Source organism: Gorilla gorilla, chromosome 13 (assembly GCF_029281585.2).
Source record: "Gorilla gorilla gorilla isolate KB3781 chromosome 13, NHGRI_mGorGor1-v2.1_pri, whole genome shotgun sequence".
Lineage (NCBI taxonomy): Eukaryota > Metazoa > Chordata > Mammalia > Primates > Hominidae > Gorilla > Gorilla gorilla.
In genome coordinates this window covers 85,712,454-85,733,444 of record NC_073237.2, presented here as the reverse complement: position 1 = coordinate 85,733,444, position 20,991 = coordinate 85,712,454, and the positions used below count along the sequence as shown (strand labels likewise).

The following is a 20,991-nucleotide window of genomic DNA, read 5'->3' as shown; positions in this document are numbered from 1 at the left end:
GCAATCTGGCTATGCTTAGTGAAATTAAGTATGCATATTCCCTAGTACATAGCAACACCACTTGTGGTTCCATATTCCAGAAAGTAACTCACATAAATTTGTAAGGTTTATGTATCTATAGCTATGTAACCCTATCATTATGTGTCTTTCTATATAGCAAAATGATTTGACCTAGAAAGTCTTAAGCAAAAAAGTGAAAAATAGATTGAAATTTATAATTTAATACCATTTACATAAATAAAAGCAACCAGAATTTTTTTCACGTAGAAAATATATGAAAAATAACATTATGTATTTACAATTGTGATAAGGCCCATTAACAAATTAATTCTGCATCATCTGTATGACATCTTAATTGTAGAGACAAGGATTTTTTTTTTTTTTTTGGTTCCCATTAGTACTCCTTTAGCTGTGGGCCAAAGAAATGAACGAGTCACACTTAACATGTCAAATATGCCTGGTGCGGTGGCTCACACCTGTAATCCCAATACTGTGAGAGGCTGAGGTGGGCGGATGGCTCAAGCCCAGGAGTCTGAGACTAGCTTGAGCAACATGGTGAAACCCTGTCTCTACTAAAAATACAAAAAAATTAGCCAGTGGGGTGGCTCATGCCTACAGTCCCAACTACTCAGGAGGCTGAGGTGGGAGGATCACTTGAACCCGGGAAGTCGGGGCTGCAGTGAGCCGAGATCATGCCACTGCCCCCTAGCCTGGGCAACAGAGTGAGACCCTGCCTCAAAAAACAAAAACAAAACAAAACAAAAAAGGTCAAATGAAAACCAAAGGTTAAACTAATACACCATATGAAGGTTTTGAATTGTTAGAATCAAGTAGTAAAGGATTTAATATATCAAAGCGCCCATGGTTTTTAAGTGATCTTGACCTCAAAATGAGCCTCTCTTTAAGGGTTTTTATCATATTCATGCAGTCATGATTGATTTCAGTAAAACATCATCCATCCTATGTAATTCAACTTAATTTGTTTAGTTTGTTTTGAATTAAATTTTTATTGTTTTTAATTAAGGGACATATGCCTGATTAATTCTATTTCTGTATGTAAGTAACATAATAAAAATATCCAACATAAAAATGTGAAGTTAACCCTGGGGATCTGAGAGATTTATATTCACTTAAAAGTACACACTTCTCAAGTTTGAAAATCTCCACAAGAATGTGCAGTGCACCTCTTTGACTCTGGTGTGTGACACAGCACCTGGGACAGCATTCAAATTATAGTCTCTGTGGATAGTGTAGGCAGCACACAGCTTGCTGGGCTGTATGCAGAGGTGCTGACAGCATGTGATGGAACCTCACGCAACCAACTTCAAAAGGGAAACATTTCATTTAAAGTCCTAATAATCGCAGATTTATTTGGGTGACAAAGTGAAGTTTTAGATGAATGCAAACATTCTAGGTTGAGGAGCTGACCCCTTGGGATGATTTCATTTAATTAGATTATTTTCCTAATAGTCCACAGCTGAAATATATTGCCCTGCGGGAAGAGGTTCTGATTTGCCGGTGGAAATGAGGAGGTGGTAATTTTTGATGGTGGGACACTTGGAGGCAATGGACAGGCAGAGTAGGATGTGGGCAGGAAGAGGTCCCTAAGTTATGCCCAGAAGAAGTATTAAACTTTTGGACAGCTGAGAAAATGAAGAAGGACAGTGCTGAAAACAAACTTCGTTTAAGACAAAAATTGCCTTTAACTGTCTTCACTTTCTGTTTATTCAATAGCCTTGTCTCCACAGAACTTAGAGAGTACTGTTTTCTAATTCATTATTCTTGTGGACTAAAATCAAGGGTCCTTAACCTGTGATCCAAGGATCCCTTAAGGAGTTCATGGGTAGAATCCAAGGAATCCATAACTTTGGATGGAAAAACATTTCCTGTAACTGAAGTTTAGCATTTTCTTCAATTGTGAATGTTGGGAACAAAATGCAGTAGTATTAGTTATATTATTACAGCTTTTGCAAAAATCCTGTGATATAATTCTCACTCCTCACTACTTCAGAATTATAGTAGTTACTAGACTTTTTGATAGCTCTTGTTATTTAATCTGTTCAAGAAGAATATATAATACTATGTCACACATATGGTTTAAAAACTCTTTTTTTCTTTTCTTTTGAGATGGAGTCTCGTTTGTCACCCAGGCTGGAGAGCAGTGGTGCAATCTTGGCTCACTGCAACCTCTGTCTCCTGGGTTCAAGCGATTTTCCTGCTTCATCCTCCCAAGTAGCTGGGATTACAGGTGTGCACCACCACGCCTAGCTAATTTTTTTGTATTTTTAGTAGAGATGGGGTTTTGCCATGTTGCCCAGGCTGGTCTTGAACTCCTGAGCTCAGGCAATCCACCCACCTCAGCCTCCCAAAGTGCTAGGATTACAGGCGTGAGCCACTGTGTCCAGCCTTGGTTTTTAAATATTTTGATAATTTTTGCCATAGACTGAATCATATCCTCCCAAATCCATATGTTAGTGTTCTAAACCCCAATGTGACTGTGTTTGGAGATAGGGCTTTTAAAGGTAATTAAGGTTAAATGAGGTCATAAGAGACCTTAATCCAATAGGATTAGTGGTTTTCTAAGAAAAGGATCTCCTCATTTCCCACCCCTTTTCGTTCTCTGCACTAGAAGCACTAAAGAAAGGCCGTGTGAACACACAGCATGAAGGTGGCCTTCTGCAAGCCAGAGGCCTCACCAGGAACTAACTCTGTCAGCACCTTGATCTTAGATTCCCAGCTTCCAGCAGCATGAGAAAATAAATTTCTGTTGTTTAAGCCACCCAGTCTAAAGTATTTTGTTATGGCAGCCCAAGCTGCCATACAAGTGCATTTTCATACAATTGGTTTTGTTTTGAATATGCATTTTATTTTACATATTTAAAATACTGGTCTGAGAAGGGGTTCGTAGGCTTCACCAGACTGCCGGAGGAATGCATGGCATAGAAGTGGACAAGAACCCCTGGGCTCACTGGGTTCTCTGGGTGAGGCTGCTGTTTTCCTTGCTTTCATCTACTTTGGAGGCTGGAAATGAAACCACTCAACTCCCCAGCCTCTCTTGCAGTTAAAAACAGACATGTGTCTGAGCTCTGGTCAGTGAGGGATAAGAGAGGCCTGATGAGATGTTCCATAGGAGGAATTTCCTTCTGGAATAGAATGAAAAAGTCTTTTGAGCATAGACATTTTTGCCTTTCTTTGCCTGTTTTTCTGCCTGGATCATGATGCAGTGTCTAGATGTGGAACAACAATTTTGCAATTCTGAGAGTTGCATGTCAAACACAGCAGCCTTGACAGCACGCTGGAGCTGATGCATCGGTCTTGGCTGACCACTTCTAGGTGTTCTGTCACATGAGGAAACTCAACACATTTGGCCAAGCCTCTGTAATTCTGTGTCTGTTATTTGAAGCTGAGAGTAATGCTAACTGATAATCCTAGCAAATTAAGACTCATGTCTAGCAGTGTTTCTCAGACTGGGATCCCTGGACACCCAGAGTCCATGAATGTGTTCTTGAGAATTTGAGAGCTCTCAAAGCATTCTTTCAGTGTTGCGTGCTCATGTTGATGATAATCCAAAATATATACATAGAAATAAGAAAGAAAAAATAATATATACATATATACACATAGATTTGTCTGTTATAAACCCTAAAGTCTCTTAGTCTTATTTTATTTATTTATTTATTTTTTGAGACAGAGTCTCGCTCTGTCACCCAGGCTGGAGTGCAATGGCAGGATCTTGGCTCACTGCAGCCTCCACCTCCTGGGCTCAAGTGATTCTCATGCCTCAGCCTCCTGAATAGCTGGGATTACAGGTGCATGCCACCATGCCCAACTAATTTTTTTGTATTTTTGGTAGAAACGGGTTTTCACCATGTTGGCCAGGCTGGTCTCGAACTCCTGATCTCAAGTGATCTACCCAAACAAAAGTGATCTACCCTACCAAAACAAAAGGGCCTTGGCCTCCCAAAATGCTGGGATTACAGGCGTGAGCCATGACGCCCGGCTAGCCTCTTAGTCTTAATAGGTGATATTTGCACTTATGAGACATTTTTATAGACTAAGACTTTAAGTCTGTGTTTTTCAAGTTGGATCTATTGTAGGGATGTGGGCATGCATTTATAGGCATCTTTGAGAAATTATTTTCATCCTAATAGTAGGGTCCCTATTTACTGAGTTGTAGAAAAACTGATTCATGACAAAATACCTGGGAAAAACTCAGTTTGAGTTCCAAACTAACAATTTAGAAATGAACTTCCAGAAAGCAATCCCATTCATCAATCAAGGACAGCTGTGGCAGAGTTAAGAGCATGGGTTTTGAGGTCCACAGATCTGGACCCAAGTGCTGACTTATGAGCACTTACTGGCTTGGTGGCCCTTGACATATTCTGGAAGTTTACAGACCTTCAGCATCTTCATGTGGGATAATTGTCTTGTCTTTACAGAGTTGTTGTAGCAATTAAGTGAAGTGATGAGTATCAAACGCTTCACAGAGTACAGTACACAACAGGCATACGATAAATGCTGATTACCATTCTGTTTTTTTGTTCTGTTTTGTTTTGTTTAGTTTTTGAGATGGAGTTTCACTCTTCTTGCCCAGGCTGGAGTGCAATGGTGCAATCTCGGCTCACCGCAACCTCTGCCTCTCAGGTTCAAGCAATTCTCCTGCCTCAGCCTCCCGAGTAGCTGGAATTACAGGTATGTGCCACCACGCCCAGCTAATTTTGTATTTTTAGTAGAGATGGGATTTTTCCATGTTGGTAAGGCTGATGTTGAACTCCCAACCTCAGGTGATGCTGCCCTCCTTGGCCTTCCAAAGTGCTGGGATTATAGGCGTGAGCCACTGCACCCGGCACAATTCCATTTTGATATCAAATACCTAGTGAAGAATCACTCAGATTACAATTGCTTTTTTTTTTTTTTTTTTGAGATGGAGTCTCGCACTGTTGCCTGGGCTGGAGTGCAATGGTGGGATCTCAGCTCACTGCAACCTCCACCTCCCAGGTTCAAGCGATTCTCCTGCCTCAGCCTCCCAAGTAACTGGGATTACAGGCACCTGCCACCACGCCCAGCTAATTTTTTGTATTTTTAGTAGACACAGGGTTTCACTATGTTGGCCAGGCTGGTCTCGAACACCTGGCCTCATGATCCGCCTGCCTCAGCCTCCCAAAGTGCTAGGATTACAGGCATGAGCCACCGCACTCGGTCTACAACCACTTTTTATTATTGGCTCGTCTAAAGTCATGGGATAGAGAAGGTGAATAGCAAAATAGAAAGAAAAGGGGGAAAAGGTAGAAGGCAAGGGGAAAACTATTGGCTTTAGATCTTTATCCTGGTCCTGACAATGATCAGGTAATTGGAAGGATCAAAATTAGGCCAAACTTGGTAATTGGGCCAAAATTGAACCAAAGTTTGTGTCAAGAAGACCTGGGGCAGAAATATGTGACTAAATCATTTGGAATATGCCGAGATCCCAAGAATATTTATGCCCAACTTGAATGCTAACCAGAAGTCCCTTACTGTAGAAGATTGTAAGGTTGTTGTTTTTTTGCCCCGACACCAAAATATTGATGTATTTTCCAACACCAATTCTCCAATTCTCTGACACCAACTCGATGTTCAACAATTCAGTTATATTCTGTCACTAATTCCTGCAGCTATCAGCAGGCCCCACAGGTAAAGGATTCAGTCTCACAAGATTGCCCCCCCGCCCACTTCAGTTGCCAGCTACAGTGGGGTGCTCAGACCATCCACACTTCTGCCTGGCTGACTGCAGATTTAGGGATTCCCATGACTCTTTTCTCAGTTTTGGTAATTTGCTAAAACTGCTCACAAAACTCAGGTAGACATTTTACTTAACATTTCTCGGTTTATTATAAAGGCTACAACTCAGAGACAGACAAATGAAAGCAATGCATAGAGCAGGGTATGTCGAGTAGTTGGTGGCACAGAACTTCCAGGCCCTCTCTAGGCATACCACCCTCCCGGCACCTCCGTGTGTTCACCGACCCCGAAACTCATTGCCTACCATTCAGGAGGCTTTATAACCCATTTCCAGGCCCCTTCCATCCGTGGGAGGCCAGTGGGTGAGGCTAAGAGTTCCCACCCTCTTTAGTCTTTCTAGTGACCAGAGGCTAGTTAGAACCACCCTAAGTCACTGCAGTAACACAAACTCAGGTGTAGTACTAGATACAGTGGAAGATGGCTTGTTATGAGTAAAAACAGAAACTCCCTTCACTCAGGAAATTCCCAGGGTTTTAGGAGCCCTGTGCCAGGAATAGAGTACAAAAATCAAATAGGTTTGTGTATATCACAGAAATATTCCAGGTAAACTGGATGACTGTTTAGTCCATTTGTGCTGCTGGAATACAATACCTGAGACTGGGTAATCCATAAAGAATAGACATTTATTTCTCACAGTTTTGGAGGCTGTCTGATGGGGGCCTGGTCTCCGCTTACAAGATGGCACCTTGAACACTGCATCCTACAGAGGGAGGAACAGTTTTCTTCACATGGCCAAAGAATTGTTGGGGGTGGGGACCAAACTGGCCCTTGTATAATGAACCCACTCCCACAATAATGGTATTAACTCATTCACAAGGGCAGAGTCCTCTTGGCCCAATCACCACATAAAGGGGCTACCTCTTGGCTGGGCGAGGTGGCTCACGCCTGTAATCCCAGCAATTTGGGAGGCCAAGGTGGGCAGATCACGAGGTCAGGAGATTGAGACCATCCTGGCTAACACGGTGAAACCCCGTCTCTGCTAAAAATAGCAAAAAAAAAAAAAAAAAAGCCAGGCGTGGTGGCAGGCACGTGTAGTCCCAGCTACCTGGGAGGCTGAGGCAGGAGAATGGCGTAAACCTGGGAGGCGGAGCTTGCAGTGAGCCGAGATTGCGCCACTGCACTCCAGCCTGGGCGAGAGAGCGAGACTCCGTCTCAAAAAAAAAACAAAAAACAAAACAACAACAACAAGAAAAGGGCCACCTTTTAATACTATTACAATGGCAGTAAGTTTCCAACACATAGGCTTGCAGGGAACACATTCAAACCATTGCAATGACCAAATTATAAGAAGATTCTTCTGCTTTCTTGGACTCAAAAACATGGACATTTATTTATAAATCACACCTGGCCATCACCGAGTCCCCAGTTTGCCAACAAGATAATTCAATCTGTAGCCCCCAACTTGGCATCACATCTCACCTTAGGATGCACTTGTGAGATGTTGTGTTGGGTTGTGCTCCACTGGGGAGCAGGGGGGTGCTCAATCTGAAGGCTCACAAGCAATGCACAACCATGTTTGGTTAGAAACCTCTTGGGAATATTTGTATGGAAAGAAGGTTCTAGATGTGTTTTGGCAAGGCAAGGGTTTTCCCAACTTCAGTCTTCACCCTGTAAGATTCTCGGGCTGCCAGTCCAGGGGTCTTTGTTCCTGGACCACAGGAGGTGATAATGCAAATTAGAATAAGAACAGCTGTTTGTTTTTTTTTGCAGGAAAGTGAATCTTGAGTAGAGACACCCAGAGATGGAAGGCAGATAGAATCACAGCAACCTTAGGTGACAGTATAAGAATTCTCGTTCCTGAGAATTTTGGGTTTCTGTGGCTCTCTCCCCTTGGCTTGATTGTTCAGATTGACCAACAATTTCATGAGTTACTTACTACTGCTCCAGTGAGTTTCTTTTGTGCTCCAGTTAGGCCGAGGTTAATACCTGCACCAAATAACCATAATTGATACTTTTTTCTATTGTATTGAAGTTAATCATTTATATGTTAGTCTTAACATATAAGGTTGTGTATATCCTGAGGGCAAGATCAGGTCCTGTTCCTTTTTGTCTCTCCAGGGCCTGCACAATGCTTGGCTTGTAGAAGGTACTGAATAGCTCCTAATTGTATTAATGGATACGATTTTTCTTTGTCTGATCTTTGGCAAATTCATTTGTCTATTACTTAAGTGGATATCTCTGTCCCCACCTACACTTTTCCTTCTGGTGCTACTTGGGATCTTAAATAGCCACACAAAACCAAGTGAGAAGAGTGAGTGTGCTCTGAGGATGGTTTTGAGGGACTCTTATGAGGATTATAGTAAAATAATTTTATGTTATTTATTCTCACTATCCAGATACCTTTTACTCTAAATTTCTGCCAGCATGCTGATTTGTTGAGATTTGCAACACTAGAATTTTCCAGCAGAGCAGAGTATTGCTAGAGCTTGTATCTCAAGCTTCTCTAGAACTGGCAACCTCCTTGGAGTGGCTCTTGAAGGCAATGCCCTTTTCCCAGGTAGTGGCAATGGGAAATCACTTTTCTGAGTGTCGTGGACACAGGTGGGAAGCCTGCGATTTCAGCCTAGGGTCATCTTCTATTCCAGGAAATGTTGACTGTTTTCCACTTAAACTTGTTCATGCTTCTCAGGTCCCAGCTGTAGTCTTCAGAGACATTTGAAAATTAGCTGGTCTAAAACATGATTCTGGCAGCCAGTAAAATGATAAAGTAGAAACTATTTATAAAAACAATACTTAAATTACGTATTTCAAATATGTAAATTTATTTGCTCTTTTAAATTTTATTTGTACTTGGTGCTTTTTAATCCAAATCCATTTTAAACTCCACTGTTATATTCCAACTTATGTAGCATTATTCTGTGCTGTAGTTACACATAATAAATTAGTTACTGTCGGTTTACTTCCTTATGCTTTAGTGGTTTACTCTTTCTGAGAATTCAATGAAGGTTTACTTTCTAACAATACCTACTAAAATATTACCAAAGTGAAGAGTATCACCAAGGAATAAGGAATAACAGAGCCACAGGCAGCTCCAAGTCCTGCTTGTAGAGCTCCAAGTCTCGGAACGTGGGATTGCCAGACCTGCCAAGTGGCCCCTTCTGTGTCAGAGAAAAGCAGGCTCAAGGAAAAGGCAGACTTGAGGCCTAGCCTCTTAATGTCCATGTGAAAGCAAGAGGCCAGGTGAAGTTTTTGGAGAGGAGTGACTTGAGTACTATTTTATATGAAATGTTTACTCGGGAGACAGGTTGTTTTTTTTCACGAGATGAGGTGAGGAAGGCGCTTTTGTATGAACTGAATTTCAAATCCTCAGGGCTCATGGATATTTTTCCATGGAAAAGGAGGTTGAGAAGGGAGTTGCCCATGGGTGCTACCAGGATGAAAATTTGCCTAGAAAGATGTCTTTAGCTGGGGAGAGGGAGTCTGAGAGTTAGTTACGCTCTGTGTGTGTGTGTGTGTGTGTGTGTGTGTGATGGAGTCTCACTCTTTGTCCAGGCTGGAGTGCAGCAGCACAATCTCAGCTCACTGCAACCTCTGCCTCCTGGGTTCAAGTGATTCTCCCGCCTCACCTTCCCAAGTAGCTGAGATTACAGGTGCCTGCCACAACACCCAGCTAATTTTTGTACTTTTAGTAGAGACAGGGTTTTGCCATATTGGCCAGGCTGGTCTCAAACTCCTGATGTCAAGTGGTCCACTTGCCTTGGCCTCCCAAACTGCTGGTGTGTCCGGAATTGGTGGGTTCTTGGTCTCACTGACTTCAAGAATGAAGCTGTGGACCCTCGTGGTGAGTGTTACAGCTCTTAAGGTGGCGCGTCTGGAGTTTGTTCCTTCTGATGTTCGGATGTGTTCGGAGTTTGTTCCTTCTGGTGGGTTCGTGGTCTTGCTGGCTCAGGAGTGAAGCTGCAGACCTTCCCGGTGAGTGTTAACAGCTCTTAAGGTGGCGCGTCTGGAGTTGTTCGTTCCTCCCGGTGGGCTCGTGGTCTCGCTGGCTTCAGGAGTGAAGCTGCAGACCTTGGCGGTGAGTGTTACAGCTCATAAAAGCAGTGTGGACCCAAAGAGTGAGCAGTAGCAAGATGTATTGCAAAGAGCGAAAGAACAAAGCTTCCACAGTGTGGAAGGGGACCCAAGTGGGTTGCCACTGTTGGCTCCCGCAGCCTGCTTTTATTCTCTTATCTGGCCCCACCCACATCCTGCTGATTGGTAGAGCCCAGTGGTCTGTTTTGACAGGGCACTGATTGGTGCGTTTACAATCCCTGAGCTAGACACAAAGGTTCTCCACCTCCCCACCGGATTAGCTAGATACAGAGTGTCAACACAAAGGGTCTCCAAGGCCCCACCAGAGTAGCTAGATACAGTGTCGATTGGTGCGTTCACAAACCCTGAGCTAGACACAGGGTGCTGATTGGTGTGTTTACAAACCTTGAGCTAGATACAGAGTGCCAATTGGTGTATTTACAATCCCTGAGCTAGACATAAAAGGTTCTCCACGTCCCCACCAGACTCAACCCAGCTGGCTTCACCCAGTGGATCGCGCATTGGGGCTGCAGGTGAAGCTGCCTGCCAGTCTTGCGCCCTGCACCCGCTCTCCTCAGCCCTTGGGTGGTCGATGGGACTGGGTGCCGTGGAGTAGGGGGCAGCACTTATCAGGGAGACTCGGGCCCCCACAGGAGCCCATGGAGGGGGTGGGAGGCTCAGGCATGGCGGGCTGCAGGTCCGGAGCCCTGCCCCGCGGGAAGGCAGCTAAGGCCCGGTGAGAAATCGAGCGCAGCGCCGCTGGGCTGGCACTGCTGGGGACCCAGTACAGCCTCCGCAGCCGCTGGCCCGGGTGCTAAGCCCCTCATTGCCCAGGGCCGGCAGGGGCGGCCGGCTGCTGTGAGTGCAGGGCCCGCCAAGACCACGCCCACCCGGAACTCCAGCTGGCCTGCGGCGCGCAGCCCCAGTTCCCACCCGCGCCTCTCCCTCCACACCTCCCTGCAAGCTGAGGGAGCGGGCTCCGGCCTTGGCCAGCCCAGAAAGGGACTCCCACAGTGCAGCAGTGGGCTGAAGTGCTCCTCAAGTGCCGCCAAAGTGGGAGCCCAGGCAGAAGAGGCGCCCAGAGCGAGAGAGGGCTGTGAGGACTGCCAGCACACTGTCACCTCTCACTGGGATTACAGGCGTGAGCCACTGCGCCTGATCAGTTATGCTGTAAAGATTGAGAAAGTCTTGACCTGTTTCATACTGCTATAACAAAATACCTGACACTGGGAAATCTATAAAGAACAGAAATTTATCACAGTTCTGGAGGCTGGGGCATCCAAGATCAAGGCACCAGCATCTGATGAGAGCCTTGCTGCATTCTCACGTGGCAGAAGATAGACGGGCAAAAGGGGAAAAACTCTGTCCTCACATTGCAGAAGAGCGGAATAGAGAGAACGCACTTCTGCAAGTCCTATTTAGAACCACATTAATCTGTTCATGAGGGCAGAGCCCTCATGACCTAAGCACCTCCCATTTAGGCTTCACCTGTCAACACTGCTGCACTGGGATTAATTTTCCAACTCCTGAATTTTGGCGGACACATTCACACCATAGCAAACGATCATGAAGCCTCAACCCTAGTATGTGCCAGAACCACCCAAAGGATTTGTTACAAATGCAGGTTCCTGGGGACCGCCCCCGAGGGATTCTGATTTAACAGAACCCGAAAACCCGCATTCTTAATGAGCACCCCATGTGATTTCGAGTTGTGGATATTCACTGGATCACACTTTGAGAAATGTCATGACTGTGACTTTAACAGACTTCAGGTTTGTCCTCAAGATTTTGTCTTGCAAACCTTTTGTTAGCCTTGGAATATAGTCAACAGCGATCGAGAAGGGAAATGAGGAGATCCACAGGTTCCCTCTCCAACATTAATGTCCATGTCAACTAGTAAAGCTTTGCATACTGCCCCTGAACTCTTTGCCCTGATGCTGGTTCTTCCTGATTTCTGAGGACAGATGGAAATCCTGACAAAAGTGAGAATGAGGACTGGAAACAGCAGATAGGATGATATGCATTCCTGGTCACTACTTGTTGTCCTCCACAGCCCTTGGCCTCAGTGCTAGCTGTCTTCCTGCCAACAGGATGATACAACCAACAGGTAGAAATGCTTGGGTGGCCTCTAACGAATTTTCAGCAACATGATACAGATCAAAAGCTCTTCTGTACACTGATCATGTGGGTGAGTTCAGATTACACGTGGTTGCATTTTAATTCACTAAATCGAAAATTACATTTTATCTTTTGAAATATTTGTTCCCTTCAGTGAGTCATTCTAATAAATGTAACCTGAAGGCCAACCGATCCTTTCCTAATTTAGATGACTTAGAAGGTTTGGCCAATGTTGTTAATGTAATTCTTTTGAGGCAGTGTTCCCTCCAAGTTCAAGGAGAAATGAAGAAAAATATATCTTTTGAAAATAAGGTCTGGGGCGCCGTGGCTCATGACTATAATCCCAGCACTTCAGGAGGTTGAGGTGAGAGGATAGTTTGAACTCAGAAGGTCAAAACCAGCCTGAGCAACATGGTGAAATCTTGTCTCTAATTAAAAAAAAAATTAGCCAGGCATGGTAGCATGCACCTGTAGTCTCAGCAACTTGGGAGGCTGAGGTGGGAGAATCACTTGAGCTCAGAAGGTTGAGGCTGCAGTGAGCTATGATCATGCCACTGCACTCCAGCCTGAGCAACAGAGTGAGACTCTGTCTTAAAATAAAAAAATAAGAAAAAGAAAAGAAAACATAACAAATTTTTTTAAAATCAGGAAGATGTAATGTAAAAGAAACACATGAATAAACTTATTTTAGGAATCAAAGTGACTTCAAGTGGGAAGTCTCTAACCCTACCAGCAATGAGTCATGTGTGCCATGTTTGTACCAGATTATTTCTTCAGTGACATTTAAAATTAAAAACATTACCTGTGAATACAATATGATCCTTTTTCTTTTTTTTACAATATGCTTCATATACATTTTAAGTGCTAAGACAAATACAAATGTATATGCCAAGAAAAGTCAACTCTGCTAAAATAAATAATATTTTTTATAGAATGCTAAAGGATAATCTGCAAATTAAATTTTGTTATTCAGAGGAAGCTTTTATATTTTAAAAAAGTCATTTATTTTTCAAAATCATTCCAGAAAGCAATTCTAGATAACATATAAGGTGACCAGCCATTCTAGATTTGTCCGAGGGTAAAGGGTTTCCCAGGATGGTGGCTTTTAATGGTAAAACAGGGACAGTCCCGGGCAAAATGAGCCAGTTTTTCACTCTACACTCAAATAAGAGCTGGGGTTGGAGGGTAGATGGGTGTAGGGCTCCCAATTCTTTTGCCTGTGGGCATCTGTAGCTTTCCCAGTGACTCACACCAGGAGCCTGTTATGGGGAAAACACTGTGTGTAAGACAGACCAGGGCTTGTCCATACTGAGCTTCCAGCTTCCCTTCCACTGGGTGGGTCAGATTCAACACGTAAGCAAATAGGATGATTTTGGGTGGAGATAAGTGGTGGGAAGAAAACCAAGCCTGATGATGTGACCAATTAACAGATGGTGGGTGGGCATTGGTTCAGAGCAGGTGTCCAGAAAAGACCCCACTGAGGAGTGGCCTTTGCCCTAATATTTGTATAACGGGAAGGGGACAGTAAGGAAAAGCAGAGCAGGAGACATGGCAGGAGCTAGGCCACCGAGGATCCATGGGGTTTGGTGAAGTATCTGGATTTTATTTTAGATACAACAGGAAACCATTGAGGCCTGCTAAGCAGGAGGGTAATCTGATGTGGTTTGTGTTTTAATATGCAGTGGTGACTGGTTTGCATTCCTCATATGGCTTAATTGTATGGCTAAGATACACAGACAGTTTCAAGACACACAACCTTTCCTGTGACATGCCCACAGTAACCCACAGAAAATGCATGTCCTTAAAAGTGAATAATACAGTCTTTGCTATAGGGACACAAAGAAAAGCCTACTCTTACTAAGGAGATATTTACAACTCATGAGAAAGGGAAACCTAAGTGGTGTTTTTTGGGTAGTTTGAGAAAAGTTTGCACAGAGGCAGGAGATATTAAACTACAACAATCAACACTATCATTCTAAAGCCTTATATAAAACATATTTGGGATGAAATCTTGATCTTTTTACCTTATCTCCTTATCCTCTGCAATTCTGATAATAGCCACGAGAGGGCTTGCTACTCCTATTGTTTATAAACAGTAGGTCAAGATGGACTTTGCTTTTTTGCTGAGCATTTGTAGGCAGTGGTGTTCTTATTTTATTTTATTTTACTTTATTTTGAGATGGGATCTCACTGTCACCCACACTGGAGTGCAGTGGTGCAATCTGGGCTCACTGCAACCTCCGCCTCCTGGGCTCAAGCGATCCTCCCACCTTAGCCTCCCGAGTAGCTAGAACCACAGCCACTACTGCTGGCTATGTTTTTCTTTTCTTTCTTTCTTTTTTTTTTTTTTGTAGAGACAGGGTTTCACGATGTTGCCCAGGATTCAAGCAGTCCACCCACTTTGGCCTCCCAGAGTGCTGGAATTACAGGCTGAGCCACCACACCCAGCCTGCAGTGGCGTTCTAAGTGAATATTTAACAATGGGCTCTGGGAGGAGTGGAGGAAGCCCTAGTAGCATTGGCCAATTTCCTTGGTGTAAATACTCTTCCAGTGTCAGATTTCAAGCTACCAACTGTTTAGTAACAGGCTCACAGGATTTATAATAATTTAACCATGGGGGAAAACAGGTCTTCCTGGGCCAACTCCATCATGCCACTGGTTGTAGGGTGTGGGGAGTGAAATGGTGGTGATAGAAGAAGGTAATTGGATTTTCTCAGGGAACAGTCATGAGAAGGAACAGATAACTAGAAAAGCATTATCCTGAGTGTTGGCTTGTCTCATTAGTAACTTTCAAACTAACAAATAAAATATTTTTAAAAATAGCTAACAGGAAGCAGGAAAAATAGAAAAATAAGACACCTTCCTTTAATCCAGTTTTAAAGATACTCAGAAGAATATTATATATCCTTTCTAGGAATAAGTATTAATACTACTAAAATCTTTGAATCGTGCACTTAATATAAATTTCTAAATAAATTTCTAAAGGTAGAACATTGTTTTAACTTGTTATGATTAGACTTATTTCATATTTTATGTTACTTGCTTAGTAAGCAGTTGAATCCACACAAGGACTTCAGAGAATGGAATGTCTGTTTATTTTGGTATATTAAAAAATTTGTTTTTTGGTATAAATATGAAGTCTTCAGTATGCTGGATAAGAAGGAAAATCTACTAATTATTTGATTTTCTAATGATTTGACCCTGTAAACCGGGTATATGTGAAACTTAAAAGAAAAATTAAAATTAAAATTAAAAATTAAGAAACAAATATTGGGGCAAAAATAAAAAGAAGATATTAATTTTATTACTCACAAACCAACTTACTGAGAAGTAACATCAGTGAGAATAGGAGTTTTGAGTCCTTAGCCTTCCACAGACACACCAATTTTGGCAACTGCCCATTGCCAACAATACCTTTCTGGAAGCCTGGAAGTCCAGCAAAAAGGCTCCAGCACCCCATAGGAGCAAAAAATCTGAGACTAGCAATAGAAAAATGGGTAAGAAAAACAGTTTCACTTTACTTGCATCAACCTTCCCCCAAAGGCACAGCCCAGTGACAAGAGAGACCCTCTTAGCCTGTGATTTCTCCTGCAGGGAAAGATGAAAGTGAAAGTGTAGTGTACTAGTACCTGGCTTCCCCAGCCATGTGGGAGGTGCACTTTCTTTTCACTCCACCCTAAACACTGAAGGGATTGGTACAGCTAAATAGTCTTTGAGTAGCTAGGAGCGGGGAAAAGTGGTGGAAGCTCATAGCAACTGGAACATGGGACTTAGCAAAGGGCCACGGTTTCTACCAACCACCTTGCGAATTTCATCAAGAGGCTCACACACAAACCTTATAGAATGTGGACTATCCCCCCAACTAGCTCACATGTGCCCCCAGAACTCCGCACACCTTCCATAGCCAGTGCTCCCCATGCACTCCTACAGCCAGTGTACAAGTCTCTTCAGATCATGCAAGAACACCTGTAGATAGCCAGCTCAACTCTGCAGAATTAGGAGAAGGCACTTAACCTTGAACACCACAGGCCACTTGATGTGGTTTGACTGTTTCCCCACTGAAATCTCATCTTCAAGTTAGTTCCCATATCACCATGTATCTTGGGAGGGACCAGGTGGAGGTAATCGGATCATGGAGGCAGTTTCCGCCATGCTTTTCTTGTGATAGTGAGTGAGTCTCATGAGATCTGATGTTTTTATAAGTGTCTGGCATTTCCCTTGCTGGCACTCATTCCTCTCCTGCTACCCTGTGAAGAGGTGCCTTCATCATGTTTGTGGGTTTCCTAAGGCCTCCCCAGCAATGCAGAACTGTAAGTCAATCAAACCTCTTTCCTTTATAAATTACCCAGTCTCAGGTAAGTATTTCTTCATAGCAGTGTGAGAACAGATTAATACAGTAAATTGGTACCAAGAGTGGGTTGCTGCTATAAAGATAACCGAAAACGTGGAAGCAACTTTGGAACTGGGTAACAGGCAGAGGGTGGAACAGTTTGAAGGACTCAGAAGAAGACAGGAAGATGTGGGAAAGTGTAGAACTTTCTAAAGACTTGTCGAATGGTTTTGACCAAAATGCTGGTAGTGATATGGACAATGAAGTTCAGGTGAAGTGGTCTCAGATGGAGATGAAGAACTTCTTGAGAACTGGAGCAAGGGAGATTCTTGCTATGCTTTAGCAAAGAAAGTGGCAGCGTTTTTCCCTTGCCCTGGAGATCTGTGGAAATTTGAACTTGAGAGAGATGATTTAAGGTATCTGGCAGAAGAAATTTCTAAGCAGCAAAGCATTCAAGAGGAAGCAGAGCATAAAAGTTTGGAAAGTTTGTAGCCTGACAATGTGATAGGAAAGAAAAACCCATTTTCTGGGGAGAAATTCAAGCCAGCTGCAGAAATTTGCATAAGTAACAAGAAGTCAAATGTTAATCACCAAGACAATGGGGAAAATGTCTCCAGGGCATGTCTGAGACCTTCATGGCAGCCCCTCCCATCACAGGCTCTGAGGCATAGGAGGGAAAAATGCTTTCCTGGGCCAGGCCCAGGTACACACTGCTCTGTGCAGCCTCAGGACATGGTGCTCTGCATCCCAGCTGCTTCAGCTCCAGCCATGGCTAAAAGAGGCCAAGGTACAGCTTGAGCCATTGCTTCAGAGGGTGCAAGCACCAAGACTTGGCAGCTTCCACTTGGTGTTGAGCCTGTGGGTGCACAGAAGTCAAGAATTGAGGTTTGGGTACCTCCACCTAGATTTCAGAGGATATATGGAAATGCCTGGATGTCCAAGCAGAAGTGTGCTGTAGGGGTGGAACCCTCATGGAGAACTTCTGCTAGGGTAGTGCAGAAGGGAAATGTGGGGGTTGGAGCCCCACACAGAGTCCCCACTGCCTAGTGGAGCTGTGCGAAGAGGGCCACCATCCTCCAGACCCCAGAATGGTAGATCCACTGACAGCTTGCACCATGTACCTGGAAAAGCTGCAGGCACTCAACACCAGCCTGTGAAAGCAGCCAGGAGGTGGGGCTGTACTCTGCAAAGCCACAAGGGTGGAGCTTCCCAAAGCCATGGGAGCTCACCTCTTGCCTCAGTATGACCTGGATGTGACACATGGAGTCAAAGGTGATCATTTTGTAACTTAAAGATTTAATGACTGCCCTATTGGATTTTGGACTTGCATGGGGCCTTTAGTCCCTTCGTTTTGGCCAATTTCTCTCATTTGGAATAAATGTATTTACCCAATGCCTGTACCCCATTTTATCTAGGAAGTAACTAACTTGCTTTTGACTTTACAGGCTCATAGGCAGAAGGGACTTGTTTCATCTCAGTTGAGACTTTGGACTTGGACTTTTGGGTTAATACTGGAATGAGTTAAGACTTTGGGGGACAGTTGGAAGGGCATGATTGTGTCTTGAAATGTGAGGATATGAGATTTGGGAGGGGTCAGGGGCAGAATGATATGGTTTGGCTGTGTCCCCACCCAAATCTCATCTTTATTTGTAGTTCCCATATCCCCACTTGTCATGGGAGGGACTAGGTAGAGGCAACTGGATCATGGGGGCAGTTTTCCCATGCTGTTCTCATGACAGTGAGTAAGGCCCAAGAGATGCAATGGTTTTATAAGCAACTGGCATTTCCCCTGCTGTTACTCATTCTCTCTCCCGCTGCCTTGTTAAGAGGTGTCTTCTGCCATGGTTGTGGGTTTCCTGAGGCCTCCCCAGCAATGCAGAACTGTGAGTCAATTAAACCTCTTTCATTTATAAATTACTCAATCTTGGGGATTTCTTCATAGCAGTATGAGAACAGACTAATAAACCACTGTACTTGGGAAAATAAACAGACAGCCCTCAGCACATGGCCTGGCTTTGTGAGATTGAGAGAAGACACACAATCCTAACACTGCCCTTATCCTCCCTTCCCCAAGAGAAAGCAAGATGACTGGAGTTGGCAGATACATGGAAAAGGTCTGAGAGACTCCCTGAATCCCTAGCTGGGCTGACTGGTGAAGATTTTTCTTTCCCAAAGCCATTCAGTGGAAACTGGGGGAAATGCCTGCCTCTTCAAATATGAAAGTAACAATACAAGACTTCAAGAAACACAAAAAGTTAAGGAAACACAACATTAAAAAAGAAACACAATACTTTTCCAGTAACCATTCCCAAAGAAATAGAGATCTACAAGTTGCTTGACAAAATTCCAAAGTAATTGTTTTTTAAAAGCTCAGCAGGCTACAAGAGAACACAAATAGAGAACACTACAAAATGAAGAAAACAATACATTAACAAAGCTGAAAGTTCTTTTTTTTTGAGACACGGTCTTCCTCTGTTGCCCAGGCTGGAGTGAGTGGCACAGTCATGGCTCACTGCAGCCTCAACCTCCTAAGCTCAAGTGATCCTCCCACGTCAGCCTCCCTAGTAGTGGGGACAACATATATGCACCACCATGTCTGGCTAATTTTTGTGTTTTTTTGTAGGGATGGGGTTTCGCCATGTTGCCCAGGCTGGTCTCAAACTCCTGGCTCAAGCAATCTGCTTGCCTTGGCCTCCAAAAGTGCTGGAATTACATGCCTGAGCCACCGTGCTCAGCCTAGAAGTTCAACAAAGAGACATAAATCTTTAAAAATAACCAAACAGAAAATTTGGAGCTAAATAATGCAATGAATGAAATGAAGAATGCAATAGAGAGCTTCAACAGTAGACTCGACCAAACAGAAGAAAGAATCTGTGAACTTGAAGACAGGCTATTTGAAATTACTCAGTCAAAGAAGAAAAAAGAAAAAAAATAGTGAAGAAAGCCTACAGAATTTACTGGACACCATCAAGTGAATTAATATATACATTATGGGATTCCCACAAGTAAAAGAGAAAGAGAAAGGAGAATAAAATGTATTTAAAAAAATAATGGCTGAAAACTTCCCAAATTTTGGGAGGGAAATGGACATCCAGATTCATGAAGCTAAAAGCTCTTCAAGTAAGATCAACCCAAAGAAGATTATACTGAGTCACATTATAATCAAATTATCAAAAGATAAAGACAAAGAGAGAATTTTGAAAACAGCAGGAGAAAAGTGACTCATCACATATAAGGGAAACTTCTTGAGCCTATTACCAGACTTCTCAGCAAAAATTTTGCAGGCCAGGAAAGAATGGGATGGTATATTCAAAGTGTTTTCAAGAAAAAACTGCCAACTATGAATATTATGTCTAGAAAAGTTGTCTTTCATAAATGAAGGAGAGATAAAGACTTTCCTAAACAAAAGTTGTGGGAATTCATCACCATTATATCTTCCTTACAGGAAATACTAAAGGAAAATTTTTAAGTTGAAATGAAAGGATGCTAATTAGTAACATGAAAACATATGAAAGTATAAAAATCACTGGTAAAGGTAAGTATATAGTCAAATTCAGAATACTTTAATACTATAATGGTGGTGCATAAATCACTTTTGACTATAGCATAAAAGTTAAAAGACAGAAGTAGTAAAAAAATTAAGCTACAATAACATTATAGATATGCAATATGAAGAGGTATAAATTGGGATGTCAATAACATAAAATGTGAGGATGAAAGGAAGTAAAATATAGATTTTTTTTGTATTGAAGTTAAATTGTTATCAGCTTATAACTATAAGATGTCTTATGTAAGCCTCATGGTAACCACATAGAAAAAATCTCTGGTAGATACACAAAAGATAAAAAGGAAGGAATTACAGCATACCACAACAAAAAAATTATGAAATCACAGAAGAGACATCAAGAAAGGAAGGAACAAAGATACCACAAAACAAACACAAAATAGTTAACAAAATGGTGTATTAAGTCCTTATCTATCAATACTTACTTTAAATGTAAATGAATTAAAGTTTGTAATGAAAAAAATAGAGTGCTTGAAATAGAGTGATTGAGTGGATATAAAAACAAGATTCAGCAATATGCTGCCTCCAAGGAACTCACTCTGGCTTTAAGGACACACATTAGCTCAAACTGAAAGGATGGAAAAAGATATTTCATGCAAATAGCAACCAAAAGAGAGCAGGGGTGGCTATAGTTATAGCAGAAAACTTTAAGTCAAAAACTACTGCAAGACACAAAAAAATGTCATTATACAATGATAAAGGGATCAATTCATCAGAAGGTATAACAATTGTAAATATATATGCAACCAACATCAGAGTACCTAAATATATAAAGCAAATATTAACAGAACTGAAGGAAGAAATATACAGCAATATGGTCATATTAGGGGACTTTATTTTCTCCCTTTCAACAATGGATAGATCATCCAAAAAGAAAACCAGCCCAGGCACAGTGGCTCATGCCTGCAATCCCAGCACTTTGGGAGGCTGCGGTGGGCAGATGACTTGAGGCCAGGAATTTGAAACCAACCTGGCCAACATAACAAAGCCCCATCTCTACTAAAAATACAAAAAAAATTAGCTGGGCATGGTGATGCATGCCTGTAATCCAGCTACTCAGGAGGCTGAGGTACAAGAATCACTTGAACCCAGGAGGCAGAAGTTGCAGTGAGCTGAGATTGTACCATAGCACTCCAGCCTGGGCAAGAGAGTGAGACTCTGTATTTAAAAAAAAAAAAAAAAAGCCAGG

General features: G+C 42.8%; 1 long non-coding RNA gene across 1 annotated transcript in view; it reads left to right on the top strand.

Moving 5' to 3' along the window:
* The window catches only part of LOC129524635 (uncharacterized), a 38,849-nt gene extending 18,172 nt beyond the window's left edge, over positions 1-20,677 (top strand). Inside the window, exons 3-4 of the long non-coding RNA XR_010130268.1 lie at positions 4,562-4,692; positions 18,861-20,677. This is a non-coding gene — a long non-coding RNA (uncharacterized lncRNA). The remainder of the gene's footprint in view (positions 1-4,561; positions 4,693-18,860) is intronic.
* Positions 20,678-20,991: the final 314 nt, after the last annotated feature.